We start from the raw sequence: 12,325 nt of genomic DNA, 5'->3' as shown, positions 1-12,325 counted from the left end.
TTAATTAATACTAGAAGATAAATAAGGTATCGGGAAATAGCGCAGAGCGTGAAACAACCCCTCGTTAGGGCTACGTGAAGGCAGGGTATCAGGCCGTGAGGAATGAAAGGTGCACAAAGCCACCAGCGCGCAGGAACAAACAAAGGACCAGTCGAGCCTCTTAGACATCTCCAGGGTGTGGAAACCTAGTTCTAGCACCCTCCCATAATACTTCGGGTGATGCAGGAGCATGCAGACTTAGTCAGCAATGTGAAAACTTGTTCACATGTTGTGGCTAAAAGAGGTTGAAATTCATTGACCTGGTTGGTAAAAAGAAGTTTTTATTGAGAGGGTTGGATCTCTTAAGAAATTTGTTATAATTCATTATTGTAATAAGTTAGAGACTATCTTATTTTAGATTTAGAGATAGAGTTGTTAGCATAGGTGTGAAGAAGAGCTAGTAAGTAGAAGTTTGTAGTTAGATCTATTAAAAATAGAGATTTGTTGTTAGATATGGTTAGAGTGTTTATAAATTGATAAAAGGAAGGAAAATGTAATGAGCGAGAGGTTGAGTGGAGCGAGAGGATAGAGCGAGTGTTTGGAATGCATTTTTTGGAGACAAAGGTCTTTTTCCCTGTGTAATCTGGCCTAAGGCCGAGACTTTGTATTGTTATTGTGAATAAAATAGTATTGTGTGCATCATTCTATAACTGGCCCGTGGAGGCCTTGAATGCTTGGTTTTCCTTTGAATTCAGATAATATTGATGCTGGCCTGTGTTTTTCATATGTTTTAATGGAGATTTGGTGTTAAGGCATTGATTGGTGAGCGCATTCCATTATTCTGGTTTCACAGGCAGAAAAACCCAAATACACTAAGTATCGGGTTCAAAACACGTTTAAACAGAGAATCCGAACTTGAAATCCTCTAGACGGAGGTTATGAATGCCCATCGGGTCCGTAGAAACCCAAATCACATCGCCCCTGTGTATTCCCTTGTCGCATCGCCAAAATCCATTTACATTGGAAAATCACACTAAACACTTAGCAGATTCATTGAAGTGGACTTGAAATATTATAAATCGTGCTTTTGGACGTTATCGGGTCGAATCTATAATCGCATTACTGCAAAGGAATGGAACCAACTTGTAATTGCTGAATTCCGATAGCGCGACATACCCGGACCCGAAATAGTATAGGGGTGATTGTATAGCCTATCAGATCTGTAAGGCTATCGCATCGGAGGTTTAGTGGGGAGGCAGATATATATTAAAGCGGCCATTGCAAATCACTGATAGCGATAGCAATATCACATCGGACCTCACCGATAGTTGGGAGCTGGTGGAACCCCGATCGCCGATATTGCGATTGGATCCTGATTGTTTGATCGGTCAAATCTAGATTCGCAGCGCCAATGCATATAATTGGTTGAAAAGGCATTAAAGTGCAGTTTTAACATTATTGAAGGCTTTTGGGTATCGAAAGGGGAAAACCTCATTTTTAAGATTTTTCAAAGGCTTTTCGGTTTTGATAGGGAAGGAGCCTATATTTTGTGTAAAAGGGGTTTCTGGCAGGGTGATTGTTGGGTTTTACAAATCCATTTGTGGGTTTTATTAAACCATTGTTTCCGCTGCACCATTTTTGGCATCGGAGCAGAAGAAAGAGTTGTTTGTAACAAAGATGTCGCTAAGGAGAGGAATTGGTCGAGGAAGACCAGATCTAAATGAAATTCTATTGGAAGAGGTGCAGAGTCTGTGTGCACGAATGGAGTCAGTTGAGACTTCTCAAAGGAGAGCGCCTGATGATGGAGCTGAGAGCTCTTCATAAGAATATGCTGCGGAAGTGGAGGAAGCAGAGGAAGACAGTGAAACTGCCAAAGTCATCAAGATGTTAGCAAAGTTAGGAAGCAAACCTAAGATGGAGATCCCTATGTATGAAGGGAGTCTGAATGCAGAGGAGCTTATGGATTGGATCAGATCCATAGATTAGTACTTTGACTATGAAGAGGTTGAAGAGAAGAAGATGGTGAAGTTTGCAGACACTAGATTGAAGGGTCATGTAGCCATCTGGTGGGATGAGGTACAAACATCAAGAATGAGGAATGAGAAATCCAAGATCAAGTAGTGGGACGAAATGGTAAGTAAAATGAAAGCAAAGTTTTTTCCTAAAGACTATCATTTGAATTTTTTTAAGCAATTGCAAAATTTAAAGCAGAAAGGAATGTATGTTAAGGAGTATACAGAAGAATTTTATAGATTGAGTATTAGAGCAGGGCATGTAGAAGATGATGCGGAAAAGATAGCTAGATATATAAATGGTTTAAGGTATGATATACAAGATGAGATTAGCTTGTTAAGTCTGAAAACTATTAAGGATGTGTATAAAGCAAGCTTGAAGGTAGAAGAGAAGATCTTAAGAAAGCACAGTCAAAGGAACAGAGGAAGGAGCTCAGTGAGGTAGAGGAGTTACCAGATCAAGAGGACAACAACATCAGCATGAAATAGGAAGCTCAAGTAGCAGACCACCACAGAGGGGTGAAGCTAACAGAGGAAGATTTGCGCCCAGAGGAAGAGGGCGAGGAAGAGATGTTCGATGTTATACATGTGGAGAGTGGGGACATATGTCATGGGACTGTCCTCATAACAAATCAACAAGTCAGAGGAATGCAAATGTGGCTGAGGCAAAGCCAGAACCACCTCGACTTGTGGAGAAAGAAGAACCCCCTGAAGAAGGTGAATCATTGTTACTAAGAAGAACTTTGCTGAGAACAGAGAAGGAGACTGGAGAACCTGCGCAGAGGAAGAACTTGTTTAGAAACACCTGTGAATCAAAAGGTAAGCATTGTAAGGTAATAATTGACAGTGGTAGCACTGAAAATCTTGTGTCCACAGAGATGGTGGATAAGCTTGGGTTAGCAAAGACAATACATCCTGCACCCTACAGAGTGTCTTGGTTACAGAAGGGGCATCAAGTCATTGTGACAGAACAATGCAATGTTGAGATACAAATCGGTACGTATAAGGATGTGATTTTATGCGATGTAATGCCCATGGATGTATGTCATATATTATTGGGGAGACTGTGGCAGTTTGATCGAAAAGCAGTTCATGACAGGAGGAGAAACACCTATACCATAGAGAAGGATGGAACTAAGCACACGTTGTTGCCATTGAAGAATGATGATGATAAAGGGATGCCTAGAAATAGCATTATGTTGATAAGCGGAAAAGAATTGATACAGGAGGTAGCGAAAAGTGAGGAGTTGCATTTTGCTATCATAGGAAGGCCAAAGGTAATCTTAACCTCCACAAATTTAGATGATCTGCCTGAAGTAGTTAAAGTTTTGTTAGATGAATTTGTTGATATCATTGTGGATGAATTGCCGAATACCTTACCACCGATTAGAAGTATTAGCCATCACATCGATCTAATACCAGGGGCAAGTTTACCAAATAAAGTTACGTATAGACTAACTCCTCAAGAGAATGTAGAAGTTGGAAGGAAAGTAAAGGAGCTGATGGATAAGGGGTTGATCAGAGAAAGTCTCAGTCCATGTGTTGTACCAACAGTACTGAGTCCGAAGAAAGGAGGAGAGTGGCGCATGTGCATAGATTCCAGAGCTATCAACAAGATCACAATCAGGTATAGATTTCCTTTGCTAAGAATGGATAATTTAATGGACTATCTGAGTGGATCAAAATAATTTACTAAAATAGACTTGAAAAGCGGATATCATCAAATAAGAATCTGAGAAGGTGATGAATGGAAAACTACATTCAAAACAAATAGTGGATTGTATGAGTGGTTGGTGATGCCTTTTGGGCTCACTAATGCACCCAGCACATTTATGAGGTTAATGAACAAAGTCTTAAAGGACTATGTAGGTAAATTTTTCATTGTTTACCTTGATGATATTTTGGTTTTTAGTAAAAGTAAAGAGGAGCATTTAGAGCATCTTAAGTTGGTCCTAAGAACTCTACAAAAGGAGAAACTACTAATCAATTTGAAGAAGTGTAGTTTCATGAAGGAGGAGCTCGTGTACTTGGGATTTGTAGTTTCCAAAGAGGGCTTGAAGATGGATCCAGAAAAGGTCCAAGAAATTTGGAACTAGCCTACTCCCAGAAGCATATTTGAGGTAAGAAGCTTCCATGGACTTGCAAGTTTTTACAAAAAGTTTATAAGAGGTTTTAGTCAAGTTTGTGCAGTAATCCTTGAGACAATCAAGGAGATCAATCAACCATCTCAATGGACAGAAGAAGCAGACAAAAACTTTAATTTGTTGAAGAATAAGATCATAGAGTAGCCAATTTTAGCATTGCATAATTTTGAGAAAGTCTTTCAAGTAGAAACAGATCCAAGTGGAGTTGCAGTTGGCGCGGTTTTGAGTCAGGAGCAAAGGCCAATAGCATATTTCAGTGAGAAACTGAATGATGCAAAGAAGAAATATTCTTCTTATGACAAGGAGTTTTATGCTATTGTGTAGGCTTTGAAAAAGTGGAGACATTACTTGTTGCCAAAAGAATTCATCTTATATTCAGACAATCATGCTTTACAGTTTATCAATAACCAGCCAAAGCTAAATCAGAAGCATGCCAAGTGGGTAGAATTTCTACAAAGTTTTACTTTTGTAATAAAGCATAAGAGTGGTAAGTCTAATAAAGTAGCAGATGCATTGAGCAGGGTAAGTTTTATTATGCAAGAGTTCAAAGTGGGTGTTGTAGGGTTTGAGGAAATGATAGAAATGTACAAGGATGATGAAGATTTTAGAGATATCTACACAATAGTTCAGAATCCAATGAGCCATAACAGAAGTCAGTGGTTGGACTACCTCATTCAAGGAGGCCTATTATTTAAAAGTAACAAGTTATGTATTCCTAAATGTTCCATGAGGGAGAACATAATCAAGGAGAAACATAGTGGAGGGTTATTTGGTCATTTTGGACAAGATAAAACCTTCGCTTAGGTGAATGCCTTTTATTATTGGCCAAAAATGCAAATTGGTGTTAAAAAGGTTGTTGAGAAATGCAGGATATGCCAGCATGCCAAAGGAAGGAGTCAAAATATAGCACTGTATCAACCATTGCCCATACCAGATCGACTGTGGGATCCAGTTAACATGGAATTTGTTATGGGTTTACCAAAAACTCAGAGAGGAAATGATTCTATTTAGGTTGTAGTAGATAGATTTTCTAAAATGGCACATTTCATTGCTTGTAGGAAAACTAGTGATGCAACACACATAGCTAATTTATTCTTTTCAGGGATTGTAAGATTGCATTGTTTACCTGTAAGTATTGTATCAGATCGAGATGCCAAGTTTGTAGGGCATTTATAGAGGACTCTATCATGGAAGAAACTGGGAGCTAACCTCAGTTTTAGTTCAGCATACCATCTTCAAACAGATGGACAAACTGAAGTAGTGAACAAGAGCTTAGGGAATATATTAAGTAGTTTAGTATATCAGAATCCCAAATAGTGGGATTTGGCGTTAGCTCAAGCTGAGTTTGCTTACAATGATACACCAAACCAGAGCACTGGAATGAGTACATTTCAAGTTGTCTTTGGAATGCATCTCAGAGGTGTGTATGAGCTTAGGGATTTGGGAAAACAAGAAGCTAGGAGTGCAAGCGCAGAAGAATTTGCAGAACAGATGTAAAGATTACAGGAAGAAGTCAAAGGCAAATTACAGGAACGCAGCAACAAATACAAGCATAGAGAAGATCTGAAAAGAAGAGAGAAATAATTCCAAGTGGGAGACTTAGTGATGGTGCATTTGAGGAAAGAGATATTTCATACTAAAACTTACAACAAATTGAAAATGAAAAAGATAGGACCTTGTAAAATTATAAGAAAATTTTCAGCCAATGTGTATGAGATTAAGTTGCCAGAAGGGATTGGAATATTCCCCATTTTTAATGTTGCAGACTTATATCCATTCAGAGAGGCAGAGACAGAGTTACAGAAAGAAGCTACAGGTGATGAAGTTCAAACTGTGAACTGGGAGGAATAGGTACCAAAAGCAGTCAAGAAAGAAGTTGAAGCTATTTTGGATCAAAGAGTATCTAAGAAAACTAGAGGGCAAACTTATTTCCAATATCTAATCAAGTGGAAAGAGCAGCCAGTGGAAGATTCTAGTTAGTTGATAGCAGAAGAACTACAGAAGTATGGAGTAAGTCCTGAAAGTTTGAAGGACAATTCTTTTCTTCCCCGGGAGTCTGATGCAGGAGCATCCAAACTTAGTCAGCAATGTGAAAACTTGTTCACATGTTGTGGTGAAAAGAGGTTGAAATTCATTGACCTGGTTGGTAAAAATCAGTTTTTATTGAGAGGGTTGGATCTCTCAAGAAAATTTTTATAATTCATTATTGTAATAAGCTAGAGACTATCTTATTTTAGATTCAGAGATAGAGTTGTTAGCATAGGTGTGAAGAAGAGCTATTAATTAGAAGATTGCTATTAGATCTATTGAAAATAGAGATTTGCTATTAGATATGGTTAGAGTTTTTATCGATTGATAAAAGGAAGAAAAATGTAATGAGCAAGAGGTTGAGTGGAGCGAGAGGATAGAGCGAGTGTTTGGAATGCATTTTTTGGAGACAGAGGTCTTTTTCCCTGTGTAATCTGGCTTAAGGTTGAGACTCTGTATTGTTATTGTGAATAAAATAGTATTGTGTTATCATTTTATAACTAGCCTGTGGAGGCCTCAAATGCTTGGTTTTCCTCTGAATTCAGATAATATTGATGCTGGCCTGTGTTTTTCATATTTTCTAACGGAGATCTGGTGTTAAGGGATCGATTGGTGAGCGCATTCCATTATTTTGGTTTCGCAGGCAGAAAAACCCAAATACACTAAGTATCGGGCTCAAAACACGTTTAAACAGAGAATCTGGACTTCAAATCCTTTAGACGGAGGTTTTGAATGCCCATTGGGTCTGTAGAAACCCAAATCACATCGCCCATGTGTATTCCCTTGTCGCATCGTTGAAAGCCATTTACATTGGAAAATCACACTAAACACTTAGCGGATTCATTGAAGCGGACTTGAAATATTATAAATCATGCTTTTGGACCTTATTGGGTTTGATCTATAATGACATCGCTGCAAAGGAAGGGAACCAGCTTGTAATTGCTGAATTTTGATAGCGCGAAATACTCGAACCCGAAACAATATAGGGGTGATTGGATAGCCTATCAGATTCGTAAGGCTATCACATCGGAGGTTTAGTGGGGAGGCAGATATATATTAAAGCGACAATTGGAAATCCCTGATAGCGATAGTGATATCGCATCAGACCTCCATAGCGCCAATAGTTGGGAGCCGGTGGAACCTCAATCGCCGATATTGCAATTGGATCCTGACCATCTGATCGGTTAGATCTAGATCCGCAACGCTAATGCATATAATTGGTTGAAAAGGCATTAAAGCACAGTTTTAACATTATTGAAGGCTTTTGGGTCCTGAAAGGGAAAAACCTCGTTTTTAAGCTTTTTCAAAGGCTTTTCGGTTCCGATAGGGAAGGAGCCTATATTTTGTGTAAAAGGGGTGTTCGGCGGGGTGATTTTTGGGTTTTATAAATCCATTTGTCGGTTTTATTAAACCATTGTTTCCACTGCACCATTGGGTGAGACCTCAGTCTGTGCTCCGTGGACCGTTGCTGAAAGGGCTAGTAGTACAGGGGCTTGTTTGGCTAATTAACTCTGAAACTAGGTCAGGCCCCAACAAGCCAACAAATGGTTCCATTGCCGGGATCGGGATCTGCATAGAAATGTTTGATGTCGTATCACTGGAATTCGACAAAGAAAGGAATTGAAGAGTGGTTGGACATAACGATTCATGAGTTCGGAGCGTGGGAAAATAGGAATCCTTGACTATCAAAGGAAGAGTGGTTAGATTGCTACTTGTATACGAAGATCCATGAAATTTTCTTTACATCCTTCCTTACTGAGTTGTACGAGTGGATCATGAAGCTAGCAGATAGCCAAGGAAGGTGTAAACTTGACAAACCTATTGTGTGGACTCCAGAATTGGTGCGCAGACTGGAAGCATTGGAAGATAAGATCACATGCATTGTCGATCACTGGCTCGATCGAATCATAGGAGGATTCATCACCAAATTCGTGGTAGATACTTCAGCTAGCTGTAGCGAGGCAGAATGACGCTTTCTCAAGGGACTGTGAGGTAAGTACATTAAATCTTTAAACATTTAGATTAAAATGCTACTGTGTGAAAAGCGGGTTATGAAAATAAATTGATGTTTGGGGCTACGCAAAGTGGGAAAATCTTCAGAAATGAAGGTAGCACAGAACTAGAGACTAGCCCCTTGATTTCACCTCCGCGAGGAGGTGAAGAAGAGCTTGCGAAGGTTTTTCCAAGGAGTGCGATCAATTTGATAAGGCAGAAAATGTTGCGCATACCACCCCCACCCACACCACCACCACTTTCACCGTTTTCACCCCCGACTTCGCCCATACCACCTCCACCACAACCATGAAGCAATATGGCCAGCACAATAAAGCTACTAATGTTCAAGGGAGTAGGGAATGAAGATTCAGACTAGTTTTGGTTCGTGATAAAAGCTATATGGGAAGCACAGGATGTCACAGACGATAATATAAAGAAGGCGATGTTGGTCACCGCTCTGTAGGATCGCATGCTGACTTGGTACATTAAGCATTCCAATGACAATCCGAATGCAGGGATTGGAGATATACAAGTTGCGCTAAATAAAGAATTTAGCAGGCCAAAGTTAGAGGCACAGTCGATAATTGGGTTTAAGGAAACCACAATGCTACCAGATAAAACCCTGTGGGAATTGGATCAAAGACTAAAGTGCACAATTCACGAAGAGAACATGACATTAACAGATGGACAACATCGTGAATGGTTTATAGCATCATTAACACCGCTTCTACAGAACGTGATATCGCAACAAAGGCTAACCACTCAGGTTGAGGCTCTGGAGGTCGTGATGAGATTGCATGAGACTCCGATACAAGATTCTAACCTGGGAGTTCAGCAGATTCATGTGCAGTTGAGAAACTTATGCCTTGAGATGAAAAGTTTGAAACAAGACAGGACAACTCGCCCAGAAGTGCGCGATGAGGTATGGTGCATAAAATGCAAGGGTCAGGGGCACGACAAAGACCATTGCCCGATGTTCGTCAATTACCTTGCGGGAGGAGGGCCAATGCCACTAAGACCGGAGGCAAAAGTAGGACCAAGTGTGGTGCCTGTATTATGGTGTGCAATTTGTCAGATAGGAGGAAAGCATGCTACAAATAACTTCCATCTATTACAGAAGTATACGCAAAATTCCCAGTAGTTCTGTCATTTCTACAGGTCAATAGTACATGATGAGTGCACCTGTAGAAGTTATGAACTGATGATGGATCGAACTCCTACCTACAGAGTTCAGGTCGAAACACGGGCCCTCGATCAAAACATAGGAATGGCGTGCACTGATTTTAGGGGCGTAGACGAGGCCGAGGTGGAGGGGGACTAGGAAGAGGTCGCGGACAGCTGATATGTTATAATTACGGAGGGCCAGGACATTATGCATGCGATTGTACGAATCCAACGCGGCCATCATGATTCTTTTGTACATTGTTTTATCATGAGATAGAGAACTATCCAACACTGATAGCGAGATTGCATGATAAAGGAGCACTCCAACCTCCCCTGACTCAGAACCTGCAAATGATGAGTTCTGAGCTGCGCGAGGAATACCCTAATGTAAACATCATGCTATGGAGTGGTATTACGATAGGGGATGGCAAAGGAAAGCAGCTTGAAGAAACTACCTGGGTTCGCAAGGCCCCAATGAAGGAACCAGAATTTGATTTGGAGTGCGCTAAGGAGACCTTCATGGAAGCTAAGAGGAGCTTCGTGGATGCCTCCACTTGAGGAAGTAAAGATAGAATAGAGCCGAAAATGGACCCATTGATGTTCACTACATTCTTGGAGACATGCATGAAGCTGCGGCGCGACAACAAGGTTGTAAAGGGGCTGCAAGAACTCATAACTAGATGTGTTGGGACTGCGACAGGAAAACGACGCATAGTCTAGAAGCTCGAGAAGCACACGATGCGAACAAGAAGTGAGATGACATTGACCACGCAGATCGAGGAATATGAGATGGACCAAGTAATTATGGACCTAGGATCGGGCGAATGTCCTGCCAAAGCAGACATGGGAGTGCATGGGTAGGCCTGCGCTACAATGGTCTCCTATCCAACTGCATATGGCGAACCAACAAAAGATCTTACCTATGGGGAGATTGCAGGGAATCATAGTAGATATCGAAGGAGTGAGCGCACTAGGAGATTTCAAATTGATAGAGATTGTTGATGACAACAATCCCTATCCCGTGCTATTGGGAATAGATTGGGCTATTGACATGAATGGAGTGATAAATCTAAAGAAGCACAAGATGATCTTTGAGAAAAATTCTTCACGCATAGTGGTAACTTTAGACCCTGCAGAAAGATCACGCTACATAGAGCCAGTGCGCGACTACAACAACGACGATGACTTGGACTGTATCTACAAAATAACTGCACAAGAGTAGGATTGGGTAAATCCAACCGCGGATGGTCGAATCTCATGGGAACGCGAAAAACTCCTGCACATCAGATTCTGACGAGGAGATAGAATGATGGCAAAACCGGTTACACGAGGTAACCACACTCAACTATAACATGATGACAAGGTTGCTACGCTATGTAGCAACAGAGGTCAGAGATTTGCCTACGTACGACGGGTTAAGTGAGGTGGATGACTTCCTGAACAAAGTTGAAAGAGAAGCACCAGAACGGCAGCATTTCAACACTCTAAAATGGGTACTGCGAGCTATTCCTGCAAAATGGTGGGGTATGCACCAACAAAGTTTTAAGGACTGGCAGGAATTCAGAAGGATGATGCACATATAGTTTGGGAAGCCTTCGATGTGATTAACAGACAAAATTGTCAGACGAACCGGCCCCTGCACACACCTATCTAGGTGGATACAGGCATATGGTGCAAAAACAGCATGAATGCATACCGTCCTCATGGTAGGAGACACGATCAGTAAGGAGGTGCAGGTAAGGCAATGGCGTGAATGACCTCCTCAGTTCGGACCACAAAGTATGGAAAGGCCAATTGGGCAAAATAATATCCATGCAGAAGCTTTTAACAAAGTACGCGAAGCACTGAACAAGGTCCACAATGTGAAGTAGACTGACTCGGACATGTGCGTACCAGCGATTTTCTGGGCATATAGGACCGCATGCAAAAACTTGACCGCGTAGGCACCATTAGGGCTGGAGTATGAAGCAACCATAGTAAGCCCTATAGTACTTGGAGAACTTAGACCGTGCATGATATCACCGATAGATACGACGGTTTGCAGAACCTTGGAAGGAGAAATTTGAGAGGGAAATCTCAGACTGCAAGAACTTGAGGAAGAAAGGATACGATTAAGGAAGAGAAACACTCTGGTGGATGCAGAGGTCAAGAAGCTAGAGGATGAAATAAAGGAATATTTTCTCTTAAAAAACCAAGGGGATAAAGTAGGATGCATACGATCACAATGACAAGTCTAAGGCCTATCACCGTGAATTGATCAATGTCATGCCTTGGCTTGGATCGCACGTTGCTAAGCATATTGACCAAGGTAGCTTATTGTAGATGGTAAAGTGCGCGATGCCGACTGTAACAATAAAAGGTGGGTTTTATCCAGGAAACATGATGGATGATAGCATGAAAATTTTCATGGGTGGTGCGACCACCTGACTAGCCGAAGGAAGAACAGTCTTAGCGCTCTAGGCAGTTGAAAGGGAGCGCGGTACTATAAACTATTCTTCTCGGGAGCTGCCCGATGTTGGAGTTGCGTGCAAAAGAAAAGAATCACAAGGTCTATAACCAAAAACAGGGGACTGTGCTTCCACGTGGGTTGGCCAGAAAGTGACCGTTGAAGTCACTATTCATGATGGGATGCTCGACTTGAGACCAAATGGAGCATGTGGCAGGCATTTAAGACACAATTTATGGGCAATATTTGGGAAAATTTGCCACCAAGGGAGCATTCATAAAACGGGTTTGGGGGAGCAGTCGAATTCAAATTCAAAAATAGCTATAAATTACAAAGGGCTACCCAGCAAACAACACTTAGTCATTTGTGAATTGAGCTATTGAGCAGAGCCCTGATTGTTGTGTGCCAACCGTTGATTGAGCCTCTGAGTTCACGAGTGGTAGATTTCTAGACAGATATGATGGCAATAGCTGAGGATGTTATGGAGATAACAGAAATGACCGCTGAGGAGGCCGCGTAGACCCTGACTACGGGGGATGCTCCAAAAGGTGTCAGGA

Source organism: Pinus tabuliformis, chromosome X, assembly GCF_031772625.1.
Source record: "Pinus tabuliformis cultivar Carrire ecotype Pingquan chromosome X, CPIR1, whole genome shotgun sequence".
NCBI lineage: Eukaryota > Viridiplantae > Streptophyta > Pinopsida > Pinales > Pinaceae > Pinus > Pinus tabuliformis.
The sequence above is the reverse complement of the archived record's forward strand: the minus strand, read 5'-3'. Positions refer to the sequence as shown.